Raw genomic sequence first — 23102 nt, forward strand, 5'->3', positions numbered from 1 at the left:
TTAAAAACTATACCTTTATTTTGCAAATGATAATCTTTCCTCCAATTTTCTGTATTTATTGTTCATTTTTTTGCGCTATGATGTCAAGTTCGACATTTTGTTGTTGGTTTTTTAGCTCTTTAATTAAAATAAAAATGTTTATAATTTCAGTACATCTAAAATAATAATAATGAAAAAATCAGTATTGTTAATATGTATATATTGTTATAATTTGTATATTGTATATTAATTACTTTCTGATTGTGATGCTTCACTATGAATTTCTGTCCAACAATTATCAATTTGATCAATCGGATCTAAAGCTAATGAAAAAAGACGACGAATAACATTTTTAATATTATCATCATGTACATAATCATAAGCTAACCCCAGACTTTGAACTTTTCGCCAAATAGATTGCCCAAAGTGAAATAAACACCTTTTTATGGGTGTATCATAACCAAAGCACTGCCGAATGGAGACGACCATTCCAATTTCAAAATCTATTTGGAAACAACCAGGTTTGAATTCTAATCCATTTCATAATGCAGCTTCTTTTATTATTTCAAACATTTTTTGATATGTGGATGTACTTTTATTAGGCAATAGTGCATAAGCCTAAAAAAATATATTCATTAATTAAAACAATTCTTTTATAATCCATTCAATTTAAAATCTAACAAAGTTTATAATTTTTCTTTATATACTACGAAAATATACAAAACAAATACATTATTATACATATATATGTCAATAATTTTCGTACAGATACTGCAAACGTATTCGTCATACACAGTGTAGTGTGTTTACTTATTGTGTGGCCAGCAGTGTTAGTGTAAAAAATCTAATCTAGGTACTAATTTTATCGTGTTCCTACTTTATCGCCGTTATCGGTCACGCGAAAGGTTTACATGTACACATTTCAAATATCTAATAAAATACAGTTAAAACAACGTAAAATCCCATTCAATGTGTGTGTCACAGATATATTGCACAAATAATGTGCATAAACATCCGATCCCTAATTATGATAAAAAAATAAAATTATAATTACTAGAGGTATCATCATTCCTACAACAAAACAGTAAATAGTATAAATTTAAGTGAATAATTTTGATGCTGACTTAAATGTGCCATCCATAAAAACTGTATTACCAGAACAAAGACGTCGTAAAAATCCTTCGGTACCAAATACGATAATTTTATCATCTGCACTATCACATCCTATAAAAACATTATTATTAGTAAAAGTAAGTAATTCCTTAAATCATTAAATAATTTAGTATAAAATTTAATACATAAAAGAAAATCTTTTCCATCATTTGTTGATCGCCAATCACCTTCAATATCTAATTCAGAAAGCTTTTTCGGTAACGTTGGCATTAACTTCATACATTTCCTGTATGCCGAACTTTTGACACTGGTATAAATTGGTATAGCGTCATTTACTTCAGCTTCCGAAGAACCCTCTATTCCTAAAGCCATTATTGATCTTCGGATTTCATTAAATGTCTGTGGTATAGTTTTTGTGGGATTTTTTATCACTACGTCCTTTAAATACATTATTTTTAAGTTATAACATGTGTTCATAACTAATTTTTAAAAATTAAAATAAAAATTCGTGAATAAAATAATATAATTTCAATTAAACTCACTTAAAGCTTATTTCGAAAACTACGTTCAACTAATTGGATTCCATGCAATGGATGTACATGCATTTTTGACTAACAGCATTATTTGAATCATTTCTGTGTATTGCTCGACCACCACAATTATCAATACATTTATAATAGTGGTTAGAACCTCTTATTCTATCAATTCTATGTATAAAATTTTCTAAAACTAAAAGTTGGACATCACGCACAGAATTTATCATAAATCACGACATTTTATATTTAATATTATTAAATAACTAACTGACGACACAACTGTCAACTGTCAACTGTCAACTGACAAATCCCAATAATTTTATAGTGTACAGTATAGTTTTAGTAACATTTTGATTGTAGATTGTGATATTCTAAATGTCCAAATAAAAATTATTTTTATATTTTGTGAAACTACAATTTGTCGACGAATTGGAACATTTTCCATTTTTACCAGTTACCTGTTACCGCGTCGACGAAACGAGTAGTTGGCTAATTAGGTGTCGGCGAGTCCGGTCTAAACCGTACGGAAAGCGTTTTTGAAACCAACGACGAACAAAATGAGGATTTTACCAGGAACATTGTTCATTAATGAAACTCTATGTTTATACACGTGACTGTCGAACGCGAAACAAATAGAAATAATTATCTGTTCGGTCTCGATAAGGTAGAACATAAAGATCGTTTAGCTGATACTTTTCTTACGAGTGAATTTCAAAATAAATATGTCCGTTACGAGATTAAAATTCGTTGAACATTTTCGGTACAGAATTTAGTATACGTGACAACGCGAGCCATTAATTTTGATTAAATACTGTGATCGTTGCACGTTAACGGTTTAACGTTCTATCAATATCGGGCAATTTTTCTTCCCACATAAGCTATGTAATTTTTATTATAAAATTATGGATATTTCTAAATCATATTTTTTAAAAATATAAACAGTTATAAATTCAAACAAGTTTTTAAAAGTATTTGAAGTTCGTGGAAAAATCTATAACTCAAAATCATCATATTATAGTTTTTTTCTCCTTCACGAATATAACTATCTTATAAGCATACAATATAAGCATACAATGTTTTCTATTACTATTACATTCGTCTGTAATATAAATACATATTATACCTGAGTATAAATAAAAAATATAACCTGATAAACTTAATTTATAACTTTTTCTTATAAAACCTTTATTTTACAAAATAATATTTATAAAAAACTTTAATTTATAAATAACAAATTGTAATATTAATTCTGTATTTAATTCATCTCGTGGTATTTAGCAAAACAATTTTTTTCTCATTGAGACACAAATTTAAATATTTCATTTCGACAGATGTTTTATGTAAAAATCTAAATGACTGACAGGACTTTCAAGTCTCACCAACAAAATACAATCTAATAAGTTTAAAAGTTAAAACTACAAGTATAAAATGTTTTTATACATTCCTTATATATTATTACGCCATAATAAGAAAAAAATGGATAATTTTCTTTAAAATTAATTAAAAATATCGATTTCCGTTAGCATTTTTGAAGAATCACATGTAAACAGATTATCACGTTTAATGTCCCGCTAGTCTACAATGGATAATAAAAAATCGATCATAATTCACTGTGCATATTAATTTTATATTGATTCATAACGTGTTAGCGACCTTTTTAGAATTTAAATTAATATTTTAAACGTTATTTTGGTTTTGTGGAATTTTTAACAAAAATAGTTATATTATAGCCGAATCGTATTTGTATAGAACCAGTTATGTAATTTTATTCATTTTCTTCTTTTTTTATCCGCAAAATCTATATTTTCTTTATTTTAATGGTTATAATATATGATGCGTATTTTAATTTTGATAGTTTATAACTCATGATTACATGAAAAATATTTATATTTTAATCGAAAACCCAATTAAATGATTGCATTATTAAAAATATTCTCACACTCCACGATGAAAACAGAATTAAATTTTCTATTTGAAAAGGTAAATAAAAAATTGTATTAATAAGTACTCTCACCAATAATAATTCGAGTTCATCGAAAAAGCAAAGCCTGGTGGAAAATTAACATATAGTACTTGACATTTTGTATTATTTATACCAAAATCATATACCGTCACGTGATAACTTACGAATCGACCATTTGTAATCTGCGATTTATCCACGTTGCAAATACCAGATAATTGAATAATTAGGTATAAAACATTGTACAGCGATACGGATAGCATAAATATACAGTTATATACGTGTCGTTATGTATTTTAATATATTATAATACGAATTAATTCGTAATAAAACGGTTGTTTCACTTAAAAAATCGATTAATTTATTATAGCATTATTTAATTTCAAAAATAAATAATGGTGATGATACTAAACCAAAAGTGAGTATTAAACGAGCGCTTTTATTTTTCAAGTTTTTTTTTTTTTTATACAGTAGGCAAATCGTCTTAGTACTTCTAAAGGTTTTCTACCTTCACTGCAGAAACCATATTATGCATGTATATATAATATTATAATATTATATTATCACATGTTTAGTGAGTGTTGTATTTAGACCTCCACACAAAATGGGTAAAATTAAAAATCAAATGGATTTATAGAATAACAATCAATTAACCCCTATTAATATGCATTGGTAATGGTAGATCTTGGAACCAATGATGGTTCAATAATTACAAAGATACATCGATTAAAAATAATATATTCTTATATATGTATACTATAATTATTTTATAAAAAAATATTGTAATTATGTAATGGATTGTTGTTACCTACATCTATTGTAAACGTAGTTCAAAATTACAACTTATAAAACTTGATTATTACTTATTTAGTGTATAAAAAACATTTGATATGAAATAATCGTTTTGCTTGAAAAATAAATAAATATTAATAATTAATTAACATAAAAATTATTTCTGGGGCTAGTTTTATAATGTGAGTCATGAGATCTGACTAGGTCTGATTCACAAAACTAAATAGAAGTTCAGAAATATATTACATAAAAATATAAATATTAATTAAATCGTACGAGTCTTTCGACTTATGTGTTAATAGAAGAAATAGACATTTTAAGCTACTTCACTACCAGACTGGAATTAAGATATTTTACGACTATGCGGTGTATTTATAAGTTTCAAGTCCACACAGTTCATAATTTCGTGTTATAGGTTTGATGCACAAAACCCATTTTCTATTGGAGGCTGTTTAAGTTTTATAGCATTCCATCCGAGTTTCGTTTGCCGTTAATACAACATGTCTTGGCACAATTGCTCGGTGGCGGTAATGTAGTATCTGTGATATTGTCCATGACCGTATTTGCTTTCAATGGCTAAAAGAAGCTGTCACTCGACGATGATTAATCGCCTCATATTTTTAATACTTACCAACAGGCGCATGTTTCATTCTTGTATTCGATACATCTCCGTAATTATCTATTGAGTTATTTGATGGTTTTGTGCACACATGGGGGCATATGGCAGCCAACACTCGGCGTGAAAGTGTTTTTTCTTCTCCATAATACAGACTACCTACTCTTTAAAAATGACTTGAATTTATAACATACTTATTAACTACCAAAAATATTAACTTCATACATGATTAATTTAAAATTATTAAATGTTAGGGGTGATGAAATTGTATGAATAAGTGAATATTGATTTCACTACAATTATTTTCATCTTAACATAAAGTTTTAATCATTGAACCGATATTAGCTCGGTAATCTAATAATAATTAAACTGTATATTGAATAATAGGAAACTTGGTCTCTATTATACATAATCTAAGCTAAATATTTGAGAGGGGTTTTTTTCGTAATTTAATGTTTTACTTATTTTTATTATTATTATTGTCATCAATAGAAAATATTTTATACTTGTATATTTGTTGATTACTTGTGTTTTATTGGAACGATAGACAGACCCTTTAATGTTGTTTTTAGCATGGTTACAAACACGTTTAAAACAGTACAATCATGTTTTAGTTAAACGCTAAGAAAATTTACGGTATTAATTATTACAAATTATCAAATTTTTATCAAAAAGTAAAGGTCGAACCCTGTACGATGAATAATAAGTGTTCCAGCATTAAAGTGAACAACACGAATCAGTTTCAAATGGGTAAGAATAATATAATATTTAGTCATGTATTTACACGAATACAAATCGTTGATTTGATAGTACCAGAAGCTAAATCAAACGTATACTATGAAATGTATATAATAACATTTTAGCCAATATCATATCAATCAATATTGAAATATTTAGCCATTTTTAAGTGGAGCATGAACAATAGTGAAATACAGACTTATCAATGGATTATCGATATTTAACGTTTTTTACATTAGTTTTAAAAATAAAAATAAATGTCCACTATCATTCTTGCTCAATGTTCATATGAATATCCAGACTTCGATTTTCTTTAAATAATTTTTACCGATTCAGATGTCTAGAAATATATTAATTAATAACAATTATTTATATAATTTAATTAATGAATAATAAAATATACGCAAACGTATATATATGTGCGAATTTGTATGATAAACCGTATTGTTAGGAATTTCGAGCGTTGTAATTGAAAAACGTAAAGCGATTAAAAGTAAAAGAAATCCACAACCGAACGCCATCAAAATGCGCTTGGGTAACTGTCTCGGAAACGCTGTAATCGATTCGATACCGGATTATATCATGAGACAAAACAAAAAAGTCGAGTCGAACGACAAGCGGCAGCATCTGGAAACGTCCGAGAGCAAAAACCAGGGGACAGCGTTTGCCAGAAATAATCAAACGTTGTTAAACCTACAAAAAATTATACGTAAACATAATGTGACAACGTCAATATGGCATTCGCATTCGTTCGGTGAATAATATAGCTATTTATTTCAAACATATCAGGTATCGGAGCCAAACAAAATAGATACTTATCTAATTGGGAAAAATACAAAGTAATCGACGAGTTGGTGAATTACGACGAAGAGGTATTGAAGTGTAGTCGCGTGGCAGAACTTGAATACCAAACAGAAATAGACAGAGTTGTGAATGAATACAGTAACAAATTAGATGTAATCCGACAAATTTGTAATTCGGGTGCTATTATGTTAAAAAGGTTCGTATTTTTTAGGAAGCCAAAAAGATATTGGAAATTCCTATAAAGAACGAATTCGAAAAAAAACTCCAAAAACAAACCAACAGGTTCGCGCGCGGTCTGGCTAAAACGCTCAAGACGAAGAAAACCGAAAGGAAAAAAGAATTAAAAAACATATTTTGTTACTATATGACGTTGGTAAGGAGCATATTGTACGAAGAGTTTCAAAACGAGCAATTTGAATGTATACTTTGGTGGAGAAAAGCGCTTGATAAACAAAATGAAATTAATTGCAAAAATCTCAAGCATCAACGAGTATCGCTAGAGGCCGAGCATGTCCAGAACCAAACCGAAGTAGAGTACTACTATAATATGCAAGTCCGTCGCAATTCTATTGACATTGATAATCTGCAACGGGTGTTAAATCGGAATAGTGAGAAGAAAATAGCTTTTTACGACGCAAAACTCAATGAAATTGACAAGAAGTTCTCAGAAAAATGCAAAAAGATATTGGTGTATAAGAAAAAATTGGAAATCATTCTGAACGGTTACATTGATTTTATCGAGAACAGTTTTAAAAAACAGTCGCAGATCTTGCCGAAAGAAAAATTATTCCAAGCTAAATCGTTAATGATTAAAATAAAAAATATAGTAATCGAAAACCACAAGGAACGTGAACAAACGCCGTGTACCAATGATACAATTTGTATTAAACGAAAAACGAGTTACGAATTATGATATACGAATGACACATTTTTTGGAATTAGTATAACATAATTTAATTTGCAATAATGATTTGTAACACTACGTTAATACAACATAAATGCAAGTAACGGTCATTACGTATAAGAAAATACTATACCTGCACGTATATTATACGTACACGTTTAAATTTAGTTGTGATAGAATTTATCGTTTTGTAAATAAATAAACATAAATGATTATATTATATTCAATCAATTTAAAATCGATTATTAAAAACATAATTTTTACAGTAATATTTTAATGATATGTACAGATTTTAGTCATAGTATTTTTATTTAAGTATATACTTAGGTACCTACACACACACACACACACACACAATTTATACTTTTATGTTTATAATATATGTTAAAAAATAACAGTTTAACAGTTTATAATATGTTTTATTATTAAAAATATAAACAGTTATTTGTATTAACACGAAGCACATTATGATGGTACGATTTAAAATTTCAATATTAACGGATAAATATATGATGATTTTAATGTTATTCGCACATCAATATTTATTTATGTTTTGAAAAAAAGTATAAACAATTATTGAACCTTGGACATAATATTACAACCATTGACATTTATTATACTTATCCATGATTAAGTATAATGATTAATAATACAATGATTAATTCAAAATTCACAAAAGTCGTCTAATAGTTTATACAAAACATACAACATATGCACAATGAATATACTTATAAAATAGAACATTACATATAAACAGTGACCATATTAGCTTCACGGTTACTGTTCATGGCTGTTTTGAGAACGTAATTAGAACGGTTAAGAACAGCTTTTACTGAATAATACGAGTGTACGTTGAAAATGGTTTCGTCACAAGCCGACAAAGTTTTATCAAGTTTCAAGTTATCGTCACTTAATTATGTATAATAAAATATACACTTAGAGCAATAACAATAATTCTTCAATTGTTTAAGTATAAATGGTTACGGGTTTTTTTATGATCCAACCGATTTTTATTTTTATTAGCAACGCGAATTTCGATTATCTTTTATAGTTTTTGTTAGCGGCCCAGGAGAGGGTACATTACAAATTATAATATTATCATGATAGCTATCTGTGCTTCCCGTGACTACCGTTAAAAACATCCACGGCGATAAAAAGCTACGCGTTAAAAAAAAAAAAAATACCATCTTCGTAATAATAAAAACTGCTCCCGAAATCAAGTTTCAAAACGATCGACGATTTTCATGAGGGAGGACGATACTGGGATGGCAGACGCGTTTAAAATTGTAATATATTACCATTGATTTTTTTCTGGTAGATTTTTAACAGCAAAATCTCCGGTTTAAATTCGTGTGAGAAAATGCTGAATGCGCGTCGTACATACTCCTCCTCCTCTAACGACCGTTTTTTTTATTTGACTTTTTTCGATTTTTGTTTCGTCGGGGCAGATAAGCCTATCCACCAAACGATCCGTGCAACCCTTCGCGTGGCCGATCCGGAACCGTGTCCAATGCATTGAAAAACGGAAACGGCGCGCGCGTGTTAGGATCTCGATTCCATTACGAGACGGACGGTCGCAAGTGTGCGCTATCCTATTTCACGCGATCGTGTCACGGTGTGGGTCCAACGTCCGTTGTCCGAGCACCACGGACAAAACAAACGACGAGCGTTTCCTATATGTGCCTTCGACGATATATTATTAATATTTTGACGGTACGAAAATAATATTACCGCTATCATTATCGTCGTCGTATTGTATTATCATCCACCGTGAAATGATGGGCATAATGCGCGTGTGTATGAGCAATGTAACGCGTGGTCGGAATACGTTTATCGTTTACTATTCATGCACATACATATATACGTACATACACACACGTGTGTTGTGTAGGTTTGAATAAAATCTCCTCACGGGGTGCAAAGCGAGTGTGTTACGTGTGTGTGTGTGTGTTTTTTTTTAATTTCGAACCGGTAGTGGGAAAACGACGGGTGGACGTGAGCATAAAAGTATGTGTATATAAATACGCGCGCGCGTGTGTGTGTGTGTGTGTGTGAAGTCGTAATGTAGGTATGCATATCTATAGGCTATAATATAATATTACAATTACGTGCACACGAAGTTTTAGCCTCGTCGAAAACGTCGGATAACGCACCACGGTCGTTGTATGTCCAACCCCCTACGGCGCACCGTACGCATATATTTCGAGAAAAAAAAAGAAACAACCGAACCATGTGTCCGTATATTATGTTACTGCATAGGTATGTGTTTGTGTGTGTATGTACAATGTGATACGAACACGTATATAGGTACGTAACGCGCACCCGCAGATGACGTAAAACCCAGTGTCGTGATCGACGGCGATCGATCGATGTGTCAAAAAAGAAAACTAAACAAATAAATATGAATAAAAACATATTATAACGTGGCAAATGATTATTCCTGAGACCTCATACGTCGAATGTTATCTGTAGTGTTTCGCGTTCCGGTTTTACCGTCCCCGGTAAGTTTAATCCTGCTGTTATAAATTGTTAACCGTTTCCTGTAAAAATCCTAAAAAAAAAAAAAAAAAATATACAGATGTAGCGCGGAGATTGGCAAATGGTGTTTTCTATTGGAGTCCAAGAGACAAAAATAATAAATAAACGATTTCCGGAGAAAATAAACGTGTTTATTATGTAATTTTCTTTAGTAATTATAAAAGCGTTTTAAACAATTTCAAAATTAACCATAATCTCCGGTTAATAGAATATTTATACCGCGGTATAAATAGATTTAAAAAACTGGATCGTAAAATATGTTTACGGTTCAGTTTTTCCTGCCTTCCGTGGTCCATCAGATGTTGACCATTAAACTGCCGTCCTAAGAAAAAACGCCGTAAATCGAAAAAAAAAAATGAGATAATACTATACTACGTTTAATTTTGTAGGTTTACAAATTTTTTCCTAAGAAAAAATGCTGTAACTAGGATTATTTATCCAGAAATATGTGTTTATAAGAAAACAATATTGCCGCAATTGTAATAAAATATAATCAATGTTTAGCAAAAACGCCGTAACCACAGTTTGCTTAGAAAGATTGCGTACCTATATTTTATTTCAAATGCAGCGTTTTTGCTTAGCATTTCCACATAATCTATTTTTACGGCGTTGTTGTTTAGGAAACCGATTGCTGTATCTTATATATTTAATTTTAAATAATTTTAAAAAAATTGGAATTTCGCTGTCGTACATTGCACACAAATTATATTTCGTTCAGTTATCGATGATACAGAGTGAAATATCGTGAATATCTTTATGTACAGTTTTTATTCACCTATAATAGTTGTAAAAAAACGTGACAAGTAACCGTACCCACCCTCATCAATATCCATCCACGTCACGTTTCGTGTACCCGACACGGAGTATAGGTAACGCGTTCGGAAATAAAAACCTCTAATTAAAATTGTAATAGTTGTAGCTCATTTCCGCTACAGAACGTCCGCCGCAATGAATACTAGCGTACATCAGTATGCATTATTACAAACAAGTGATGGAACTGCAGTTGGATTGACAATAATCGCATAGGCACGTTGCAACGTATCATACTTCACGGTTGCAGATATTATTTGCATCAAACACGCATTGCGCACAAAATTCTACAGTGCGGTAATCGATAACGAAAATCGTTGAAGTTGGGCCACCCTGAAGTTGAAGGGAGTTATATAGTGTTATTGTGTTTTGACACGCAACACGTCTTGTTGTTCCAGCTGTCACCGTTGAACCGTTTGTACAACCCTTTGATTTCCAACATCGCGTCACACCTGAACGTTTTCCATCAACATCAGTGCACGCCCCTTTATTTAAAAATGAAACCAAATGTTATGAACGATCGACGCGTCTGCAATAATGTAACAATTTAAACGCCTTAGTCGTACATAATTGCACACTTAAGTGTAGTATAGGTCGCTGAGTTGCGTGTATCGCATTAACTTATAGACGTCTAAATAACATAATGTATAAATTATAACTATCATATTGGTCGTCCCCGTACAGTGATGAGTTTTCAGTGTCTGTAAAATAATAATTATTAACGGTAAATGTATAATAAAATTACAACCGCTTCGATACACGTAGACATGTGAATTAATAATACTATACGTAGCGGTGAAACCCAAAAGCGCAAATTCATTTTGCGCTTTTGTACCTTAGTAGTGGGATAAAAGCGCCAAAAGAAATATTGCACCCGTTAGTTATACTATAATTTTCGTTTTAAGATTATTAATAATTAAATTAAATTATTATTTTTAATAAAATATATAAGGAAAATTGGGACTTAATATTGAATCAGAAATTTCAAATTGGTTAGTGTCTTTTTTTGGATTAGCTTTTTTACTACCTACTATTACCTTCCACTGAAATATTTTATGCGTTTTATAAACTATTTTCTTTTTTTTTTCTATTTTTATTGCTCCTGGTAATGATAAGGTATAAGCGTTTTTTGATTTTATTTTAGCAAATTTTATTTAAAATGACAGCAGATATCCATCGCACCTCTAGGCTGAACCACCTTCAAACAAGCCAAGAACTACTAATGGTCCAGAATTATACCACCGTCATTAAAAAGATCAATATTATAAACCACATCCATCTATTTATAATTTTATCGAATTGCTTAAACAACACCAGGCCGAAGTTTACTTAAAAATGCAATAAAATGGACGAAAAACCACAAAACGCAGCTTTAAAGTCAACTTCAATATAAATGCATTGAACATGTATCTATGTTAAAAAAAAATTTGCAGATTAGACTATTTAAAAACTGTTGGCTTCAAATTTAATATTAATATTTATTTAAGGTACTCATTATAATAATATACCTACTACTAATATATAATTTAAATTTCAAATTTTTTAATTAATTTTATAATTACTAAAAACTTAATAATTATATGATTTTAATAAAATACACTTAATTTTTGTAAAATTAATTTGCGTTTATGGGTTGTTAAAAAGGTAATTTTTTTTTACGCTTATAGGTTATTTATTTTTGCACTTTTGGTTGTGTTTGGATCATATTTTGCATTTACGTAATTCGTACGTTATAGTAATTTGTTTAAAATATCATACCGTATTTTTACGACTGATAAAATATTTTGAAAACTGTAACTCTAACCACACCAAAACTCGCGAAATGTATCTCTTTTTTTATGTTTTTTTTTTTTGTCATTATCATCGATATAATTATTATAATATTATCAAAAGTAATTACAAATATTACATAATACAATTGGCTAAGTAGTACTTTAACGTAACTCTAAAATTAATACCAATCATAGTTTGAACGATGTTGATTGATTTGATCGAAGTTCACTAAAATAGTAAAATTATAAAATCAATAAAAAAATAAAATGTAAATTATTTGTAATCTAAGTTGTTTGTCTTGATCGAAAAATATAAGAAGTATATCTCCGGTGTATAAGTGGTAGCCGTTTTTCAAAAACTGACTGTCATCCCTTAAAAGTAACAGTAGCGAGACGCTGAGTAGGTTCATCATTGCGTCATTTGATCTGACAAGATAATAATATTTTTTTTTGTATTATGTATATTATGTATAGATTCTTTATCGATAGATAGTAGTGGGAAACGAACATATAATGGACTGCGTCTTATTTTTGAAAACTGTTTGGTTTTAACAATTCCGTGTATTTTCAACTCATTATTTTATTTATCAATGTACGGCGACATAATTCAAAAGTTGATAATTTTTACAGAATTAGAAATATTATCTATATAATTGTGACACTAAATATAGTCTCGACAATTTTATTTAATAATTAATTGAAAACAGTCAAGTTAATAAATTATTTGGTTTACCAAGTCTTAAAAAAAACGAATACTGCTTACATAAAAAATTTAGCTGATACATTTTAAAATAAATATAAAAAAGCTAAATTTCAAAAATATTTATTTAAATTAATTGAGTTGATAATACATTTAGTTAAACAACTAGTTAAGTTTAAAAGTTTTAGAACGTTAAGTTTTTCACTAGTTACTGCCTGCACCTTTACGGATAAAGTTTTGTTCACTTTGTTTCAGAGGTATAACTGTATTCTTAATCTGACATTTAATTTCTCGGAATAATTCAAAGAGACCGAGTTACGCGATAAATGGGTGTTTTGAGCAATAAATTTGCCTTAACTGTTTTATCTTTAGAGCGCTTATGTACAGACGTATCCAACGCAACGGAGCGTAAACTAGCCATTTCTGAGACACTTACGGATTACTACCGAAAAGTTTGAAAACATTTCAAATTTGTATTATTAAATAATGTTATTTACAATTTGTAAGTCGTGCAGCACTACATAATTCATTGTTAAAACAAGAATTGTTTAGAAAAATCGTGAATTCAAATCAATTGATCGGTTTTAAACATTTTTTTTTCTCTTGATTTTTCTAATATCGATGAACAATGAATTGAACATTTCATCGAGAACCATTTCACTCGATTGAAATGAATTTGAGTAAATTTTTTTACCTGCGAAACATAATACAATGTTTATGTTTACAATCGCGGTTTGAGTAAATCAAGTTTTCTACGCTTTGCTAACACTTACTCGTATGATGTTTGTGCGTACATTATACATAGTTCACCTACGCTCGACGAGAATAATATTGTGCCACATATTGAAACCAGTCGTATAACGAACAATAGTCATTCCTTGTGGTGGATTTACAACCACTTTTATATTAATGCTGTCAGTCGTTCAAGGCGTTTATTATTTGTGTTGACACACTCGTTGAGACCGTCAAACTCGCACGGGTAGATAAAAACATCCCGCGTTATGAAACATGAATTACATATGAGGGGTGACATTCCAAAGTGTACTATGCCAAAAAATTAAAATATGAGTTATACATTAAAACATATAGTTTAGATCACACGAAATCATTTAAAACTATCAAATTATGCCTAAGTGTACTATTTCCTATCAATAAATTGATTAAAAATACTAAAATTGCGTCAAAATGCACTACTGCCGATGGCGAGAATTTTTCAGAATGTACTATCAATACTGAATCTACCAATTTGGCCAAAATATATAATTATGTACTTTTATGTACTATTGCCCATGGAAATTTAAAAATCAGACCATAGAAATATTTCAAAAAGAACTATTTCCATGATTTTTTTCAAAATGTACTATATCCAGACTACGTCATAACGTACTATTGCCCATGATAAAATGGAAATTTAACACATCGGTCGTATTCAAGATGCACTTTTACCATGTGTTACAAATGACAAAATTATTCCTTATTTAAATTTAAGTTTATATTTATTCTAAATTCATGTTATCACTATAGCTGTGCGGATTTATATTTTCATATAGTGATTATAATATCCTAAAAGGTAAAACAAAATAGAACGTTTCTAACTTCAACATTATATCATCAAATTTGCTCCAAAACTTGGTTGTTATCATTAGTGGATACGTGATAGATAATAGCTTAAACTTTGTTTTGCTTTTAAGGCCAAAACAATTATTTTTACATGCCATTATCTCATAAACACGTTTTTCATGATCATAAAGATGACTCTAAAGGCCGCATAAGAAATTTGATGAAAAATGCAAGAGTAATAGTAAGATATTTATTATTTATAATTTTTAATAGTTAGTATGTACCTAAATTTATGCTTTAACAATAATACTATGTTTATACCTAAAATTAATATAGCTATAACTAATAAAGTCTTATTTTTGCGATATCAGATGATGCCAAAACATTTTATTCTGATATATTTAAAAAAAGTTGTGAATCAAACGTTGAAGATATTTTAGATGAATATAATGAAAATCAAGACTGACTAGTCATTGTATCATTTTAAAAAAACAATAATCAACATTTAAAGTAAGTATAGGTAATATCTAGTTGTTAATAATATTAATAAATTTATTATTTTATTATTATAAATCAGGCAAAATGAATTTATTTTTTTGTTACATTTTGATTATATTCATTTTGTTTTGTTAAAATACCCCATTACTTTCAACCAGGGACAAATGCACATAAATCCGCGTTCTAGTTATGACGAATTTTTATTATTATTCGCTTGTCTTCGAAGAACCTTCAAGTTCGTTAACCATACGTTACGACCGGATTATTGTTGTTTGTTCGTTTGACATTCCACGCGCGCGAGGCCCTTTCGACGGATAGGGTATTTATCGACGGTCGCGTGGGATGCACACGGTCGCGCGTTAAAATAAATGTTGGGCTATTAGCATTGGTAATGATGGACGACCGGTTGCGCGTACGCGTCGGGTCCGCGCGAGAGTTCCCATTTGTCAAACAACTTGTTAAATCAGGACCAGTTATTATACATATTATTGTTATCTCGCCGTGTACGCGGTGTGCGGTGCCGATGCTCGCACACTGGTCACCGCAGCGCAGACAACCCGTGCTCTCTCCTTCCCCCCCCCCCCCCCCCCGAAACATTCCATTCATAGATTTTTTCGTATTTTATCACCGCCAGCGCTGGATTTTATTTTTATTTATTATTATTATTATTTTTTATTCCTCGAAGAATATTTTTAAACACACGCATTCCTACCTGATCGGCGTGTACCGCACCGCACAAGTCCCAACGCGCGTCCGCGCGTCAGCTATTCATAAATTCTCTTTACGAACGGATCGCGGCCGAAAGGATGTTACGGATGACCGTTACGATGCCGTTGTACAGCTGAACCGTGTAAAACTGTATGGATAAAAATGTCGTTTATGAAAACAAACTTATTAAATATATACGAGTATGTCGATAAACAATTCGAATAACTGAAAACGTTTCGTTTGATTTTGAAAACGACTTAATAATGCTTTTAGTCCAAAATTTTTGTATAATGAAGTATCCATTAAATTGAACATAAAAAAAAACGGTCGTCGGTACATACTGTAATAGCGTTAAAATTAGTCAAATTTATTTGTTTACTAATTTCGATATTTCACTCTAAGCATTCTATGATAATTGAAAAATAACAATTCAAAATATAGGACTTTATACCATTTTATAGAAGGTTTAATTCTAATAAGATAGTACCTATAGAGTGCAATATATCGTTCAGACGATGATTTCAAACGTTTAAATAAATCAATTGTATATGAACACTGTACCTACTTGATTGAAATTCGTAGATAATATTGAAACTAAAGAAGTTTCGAGTATTACTTCAAAATATTTTGGTAAAATTATTTTTTCTTAATTCTAAAATTAATTAGTGAAATAATTATATTATTCTACCTAAAATGATAACGATATTAAAATTACTGATATTTAAAATATTCAATAATAAAAGTTTTCCAATATTTGAAAAAAATAAATATTTTTAGTGAATTGGTATTTACGAAAACAACTGAGCTATCAACCGGCTATCAAGATTTCAAGTTTTTAATTTATATAATACAAGATATTATCCAAACAAAATATTTTACATTTTAACGCCAAGTACATTTTTCTTATAGTTAAAGTATTCAAACCATGAAAAAATATTTTCCAAATTAAAAAGTTTCCAAAATTGAAAAATTATCTCTCAGAAGTCTAATTTATTAAAGTTCAAAAGTTCAAACATAGGGAAAAATCAATGATTAATTTCTGATCACCTTGCTCAACGTTTAAAGAAAACTCTTTCATAATTTTTATAAATTAAAAACATAAACACACATGAATATTAAGATCACCGAATGATATTTACACTATAGTAACAAATTATTTCATTATTTCTTAACGAATGACGCTGGCCATTTAAAATACATATTTTAAATTTATCAAATTTATAATAATCAAAACAGTAACTCAGGGATATAAATATTACTATTAATTCGTTGACAGTTTATAACTTTGTACTAATAGATAGTAAACAGTTTTGAGTTTAAAAACAGTGTTGTTAATTTTGACGTGAGTGTTTTCAATACTTCTTTTAAATAAAATTATGGTAAATTGATTAATTTCTTTATAGGATACGACAATGTCTCGTAAGTACGAAATAACGTATTGTGTATTTTGTCAAAAAAAGACTCAATGGTTACATAAGGTAAAAATGCGAATGGTTACAAGTATGACACCAGGACTTATCGGGAAATGTTGTGAATGCAACAAAAAAAAATGCACATTCATTACAGCATGTTTCTACACGAAACTGAAGAAAAAGTAAGATTATATTATTTTATATTTTTATTAGGAAATGTAATTTTTTTAAATAGATATTACATATTAAATATTGTTTTGTTTGTCTATTTTTCAAAAGAGTTGCAGCCAAGAAACATTCTAAATATTCTAAATGAATTTGAGTTATAGAATAAAATGGAGGAATAAAGCGTTTGTTAGTAAATTTGTATTTTACTTTGATTAAACGAATAAAATAAACTGAAAAATACAGTACGTACATTCATTTAATATATTCGTAAAAAATACAAAAGTGTGTTCTTACAAAATGGTTTTTAATTCTTACCATGTTAAATTTTGTGTCCAATAATCATATACATATATATACATATATTTACATTTATGAATAGATTACTCTATGGAATTAGTGTACTAACTAATGTACTAATCTGTTTATTAACTTTGATTTTGGTAATCTGACAACACTTTAATTCTTATTGGTTTTAAAGCCATAAAAGGATTATATTAACAAATCCATCTAAAACACATTAAGTGTAAAGTATGCGTTTTTCAAAATAATAATTTTGTTTGAAAAAAAAATTTAACGCGCTCTTTTCATGTTGTTAAATAAATAAATCTAAGATTTCAACGTTATAACAGGTACTATTTTGTATTATTTGTTTTGTTTAAAAAAGATTTTCTGTACACTAAAAACTTATTTATAAACAATTTGTCTGTACTGAAAATTATATAAAGGAAGATCTAAGGATCCAAAGATTAAATTAATCAATGGTAAAATACCATGGATTATATCTTACACTTTTTAATTTACCATCATAATTTACCACAATGATTAAAAAGATAAATACAATAAAATGTTGTTCTCTTCATGGATCTGAACTCAAGCGTTTTATATTTTATATTTAACCGTGTACATAATTGATATGTGTTATGAATTGATCATAACACATTTTAAAATCGAAGCACGGTTATTTCATAATTACTGAAGTCTTATTTTCGTGTACAATATACGAACTAATATTTATTTATTTACTATAAAAAAATAGACCCCCATGGAATATAAATATTTATATATATTGTTAGTTTAATAATTTTGACATTTGGCGAACCATTTTAGACTAAAAACCGAAAATTCAAATCAATGTAAATATTTTGTATGTAAACTCCCGCTCGTCGTTTTAACCTGTTGTATAATCCGCGTTAGTGCTCGTAAATTTATTTTCAAACTGTGTTCAATATAATCTAGAATTACAGCGTAAACTCAACGGATAAAAGTGTAAATCAACAATAACAAAAATTCACCGCCACGACAATACGCATGCACTCAGAGTGCGAGCTGTGGTCGTGGCACAGAGCCTCGTGCACTAAAAGGCCCCGCGGCCTGTCGGAAAAAATAAATTATTAGTCATTATTAATGACTCATTAATTTAATAAATCGCAAATTGTTTGTCGGTGATATGCATTATAACTCAAAATTACATACGTCTTATTCGGTCTATAAACGTCAACTGGATAATTGTAAAAGTAAAGTTGACTTATCCTAAACAGAATGTGTTGCCCAACTCGATAACATATATATAAATACAGATAGGAATATATAAGAGACTCACGGACACTGCATTTACCAGTAAACTCGACGCATTCGTGAATATATATATATATATATATATTTATACCCCTAGGTGTTAAAGTTGGCTCACCCTAAACGTGTAAATTGTATACCTATAATATAGACGGAGTCATTGGCTTAATATCCATTCCAACTGCAAATTGTAAATATCACACATTCTTATTGTAATAAGTAATAGTAATAGTGTTGATACATAAATCGTGTTAAAAAAAAAAAATTCCATTAGAACAATGCCAGCAAGATGCAAAGGGGCAAATTTGAGTCAACAAACGACGATTGGAGCAAAGAAAAACGAAGAAACGACGATTGAAGTAAAGACAAGCGCGTCGGTTTGTAGTGAACACATGCAAAGCAAATGACTGACAACGCCAACAAATGAGTATTTACATCTGATTCGTTCCTTCGTCTGCCATTCAAATATGAGCCTGATATTGAATATTACGTTAATTCAAATGTGACGATTGATAGACAAGGAATATTCCAATTGTCATGCTCTTAAGTTATAAAATGAGTTAGCCGGGATGTGTTGTGCGTCAGGAAAAGTGCAACTACCAGTATTTGAAACACCATCTGAACAATTGAAAAACTTACTTATCGATACAGATCTAAATTCAGACCTATTCATAAAGTCCATTCGCACATTTAATTCATGCTTTTTTTTTTGCAAAGATCATCGATAGTAATCAATGCTTCATTGTACATAACGTCATTGAATGTTATCGTTAGTTCGTTCCACTGAGTACGAACTCGATGCAATATATCATCACTCATTCAATTTCTGTGCTTATTCCACTACATGTCTGCTCGGGTCAGAAAACATGTAGTAAACACTATAGTGGATTTTAGACGACTTTGTGTTGCTGTGCAGTTCAATGTTGTCTCAGTGGTTGTCGTCTTCTATCAAGCCAAGTGCAAATTAGTTATACATTATACATGTATCTTTAAACGTCGAATACTGTTGTCCATTTACTTTACGTATATCTCAGTAGCGTAATTATGAGGTTATATGTGGATATATCCCCCCCCCCCCCGATGCTTATTTTTTTTTTAGAATAACTATAATTAAATTCCCATAAGCACTAAGCTTTAAAAGATTTTAAAATAAGAAATAAGAATTCATGGATATTATTATAGTTGAGATTTTATTTTTATTTTACTAATATAATACGAATACAAGAAAATTGTATAGCTCATAGTTAAAATACAACACTGATAAATCTACAATTCACGAATTTTGTTTAGTGTTTAAAGCATGCAATATTTTATAAAAACGTGAAACATTGAAATTTTTTTTAATAAAAATATTAATGTTAGTTATTTATCAGTTATTTATTATATAATCTAAAAGTTCTTATTATAATCATTGATATTAATGGAATGAATACAGTGGTTGACATATTATTACTGTAATAACTATATTATACTGTATATATAAATATATATTGAGTTTTGTTTTCGACTATGTATAGCATTATAGCAAAACTTGGTTTATTTTCCCAGGAAATTGCTTATCGACGATGTCGACAAACAATGTATCATTATATTATTCTATTTAGTGATATAGGGTTTTAACTATTTTCGAATATTATATATATTATATTACTGAGTAACAGTGCAACAACAATGTCTATTATTATTTATATTACAATAAAACGAGTAATAACATAATATTATTTTTTCTTTAACTGTGGATGTGTATCTATTGTGTGATAGTGTAAATTTAATACAATACTAAATTACATATTAAATTATTAAATTAAATATGAAGAGACAGTCGAATGCGTTTATTTCTTTTTTTTAAAAAAAAAAAGTTAAAGAAACTGATCAAAAAAACAGCTTGTCAAAATGTGATTCAGATCAAGACTAACCTAATAAAGAACTTGTAGTAATAAAGTTGAACTATTTTTTGAAATAATCTAAATGTTCATACATTTATGTATTTCTTATTTCTATGTAATTATTATGGCATATCCAAGTCCATAAATTTAATAACACAAGAACATTTTCTTAGGAAAAACAAAGAATTAAATCAATCTCACGTCAATGATTTCTGTGGAACAACTTGTAAGTACAAAATTAGGAAAAGTTGATGATTAAAAATTAACATTTTTAATTCTTAAGTTTATTTGTATACTTTGATTTTAACATTGCTTCTATTTGGATATTTGGTTGCAAATATTGCAAATATGCAATAATATGCTATTATTTATCAGCACATATTATAATATGTTTGAAATATACTACATAATATCATATAATACATTTAATACATAATAATTAATTTAAAAGAAGCAGTCAATCTCAACGAAGATATAGTATCAGAGTTGAAGTTAATTAAAAGTAATTGTGATTGTGAATTTCAAAAAATATTAGTCAAGCAAAGGTATAAAATACGAGTATATCATTATAATACAGTCACTTACCTATATTAAACTGAGTATAATTTGTTATAGGACATGTCTGCTAAACTAGACATTGAATTAACACTCAAAAGAATTATAAAAAAAACAAAAAACCGTGCGAACCCTATAACAGATGGAGAGATAACTGTAGAAACATACTATAGGATAACAGTTTTTCTACCTTATCTTTATTATTTTATAAATTAATTAGAAGAAAGGTTTTTGTCTCATTCAGATATTTTCAAAGGTATAGTGATATAACATAATATTTATAAGGATTGCATATTATTACGTAAATATTGATAAAAAATAATTAATTCTTAATTATATTTATGATATATAGGTTAGGTTACGTATATAGGTTTCGAATGCTTATTTTCAACAAATTCATACTTAACTGAAGATGAAAAATTATCATTGAAACAATTGGTAGAATTGTATAGTCCTGATGTAGAATGTTATGACAAATCATTTTTGGAATTAAAATTATGGAAGCGTATGTTAAACAAATGTGAAAAGCTTCCGAAATCTGGTCTCCAAGCACTCATTATGTGTGATGAACAAATTTATCCTAAAATATTTTTGCTCTTAAAAATATTATGTACATTGCCAGTCTCGACCACTTCACCAGAGCGTATGTTTTCTACTTTAAAAAGAGTAAAAACTTATCTCAGAAATACAATGGTAATAATCAGGTAATAATCATTTTTTTTGTAAATTATATAATTATCATGAACTTTTACTAACTTAAATTTTTAATAGAAACGCTTGAATGGACTTACTATGTTATCAATTCATCGGGACATTTAGTTGAACCCCGATGACGTACTGGATACTTTGGCGAAAAAAAGAAAAAGAAAAATTGTATTAATATTATAATTTATAAAAAATATACTTAGTTTAATTTAATTGTTTACTTTATTGTCTTTGAAAATCATCATTATACCATTTGCCTCATTTAATTTATAATAATAAATTAATAAAGTATTGAGATATGTGAGATTTAATGATTAAGGGAATATGGGGAGCATAGCTCCACTAGAACGATAGTATAAACTTATATCCCAATCCCTACTCGGAACCAATTCTAAATTACACCACTGATATATCTTGAAATGACAATGAGCCGATGACATTAACCAATAACGGTTGCAGATAGTGGCAATCAGTTTGACTTCTATATATTAGACCCAAAGTGCTTGATTTGAATAAATCTAGTGTTCCTTGCTTGCGAGGCATCCATTTTTTGCCAATGCGAAATAATTTTAATTTAACCCATGTGAAATAGCGTGTTACTTCATAGTAGAATAGTGCTCGTGCAAAGGTACCTATCAAAAGTATTCACATGATTACACAAGTTTTTGGTGGATTTATGGCAAGATCAAATGCTGTCTCGTTTGTAAAAAATAAACGCTAGCTGTTTTCAAGATGAACCGCTAAATGCATAACTGTTGGATCTCGTCCATGTATCG

The 23102-nt window shown here is 29.2% G+C and overlaps 1 pseudogene; it reads right to left on the bottom strand.

Annotated features, from left to right (window-relative positions):
- Nucleotides 1–55: 55 nt before the first annotated feature.
- On the bottom strand, nucleotides 56–1867 carry LOC112682958 (annotated as a pseudogene).
- Between the last annotated feature and the right edge of the window lie 21235 nt (nucleotides 1868–23102).

This window comes from Sipha flava, unplaced genomic scaffold, assembly GCF_003268045.1.
Source record: "Sipha flava isolate LNK unplaced genomic scaffold, YSA_version1 216_pilon_pilon, whole genome shotgun sequence".
In the NCBI taxonomy this organism is placed as follows: Eukaryota; Metazoa; Arthropoda; class Insecta; order Hemiptera; family Aphididae; genus Sipha; species Sipha flava.